Source organism: Anomalospiza imberbis, unplaced genomic scaffold (genome assembly GCF_031753505.1).
Source record: "Anomalospiza imberbis isolate Cuckoo-Finch-1a 21T00152 unplaced genomic scaffold, ASM3175350v1 scaffold_313, whole genome shotgun sequence".
NCBI classification, from domain to species: Eukaryota; Metazoa; Chordata; class Aves; order Passeriformes; family Viduidae; genus Anomalospiza; species Anomalospiza imberbis.
Window position 1 is genome coordinate 106630 of NW_027099934.1, and position 871 is coordinate 107500.

Genomic DNA, 871 nt, shown 5'->3' on the forward strand with positions numbered 1-871 from the left:
CCCGTTTCTTTTCTCCTTTCTTTGAAAGAACGACTCTCCTATTTGTTTGGTACAAGAAGAAACTCGTCCGGAAGAGAAATTTTCTTGGCAAATCTTATTTCGTTTTTCTCTAGTATCCAGAGCACCCCCAGACCGAGCTGACGGGCCGCCTGCGCCCTGTGCAAGCGGGAAAGCGGGCGGCCGCTTTTGGGCCGGTTCTTTCACGGTCCGCAGAGACCCTCCAGGCCCGGCAGGGGTCTGGGGGGCCCCGGGGGCTCGGACCCGAGGCGCCCGGGGCCGGGACGAAGCCGCCGGCCCCTGGCCCTCGTTCCCACAGACAGAGAGAGAGAGAGAGAGAGAGAGACAGACACAGTGACACACACGCCCACTCCACACACTCGCACTCCGCCGCCACCCCCTCGGACACCGCACCCACCACCCGCGCCGCTCCCTCCCTCCCGGATGCGCGGGCCGCCCCCCTTACACGAGCTTGCAGGCCGGGACAGGGCCAGGCGGGGGGGGGGCATCGGTTGGAGGAACACAGGTCTACCCCGGCACGCGGCGGCCGGAGGCTAAGTCGGAGCCGAGATACCAGGTCTACGAAGGGGCCGGGCGAAGGTAAGCCACGACGGGGCCGAGACAACAGGTCTAGCCACGGTCCCGGAGCCCGGAGACCGAGGCCGGCCGGGCACAACAGGTCTAGCCACGGTCCCGGCGCCCGGAGGCCGAGGCCGGCCGGGCACAACAGGTCTAGCCACGGTCCCGGCGCCCGGAGGCCGAGGCCGGCCGGGGGACACAGGTCTACCCACGGTCCCGGCGCCCGGAGGCCGAGGCCCGCCGGGGACAACAGGTCTAGCCACGGTCCCGGCGGCCGGAGGCCGAGGCCGGCCGG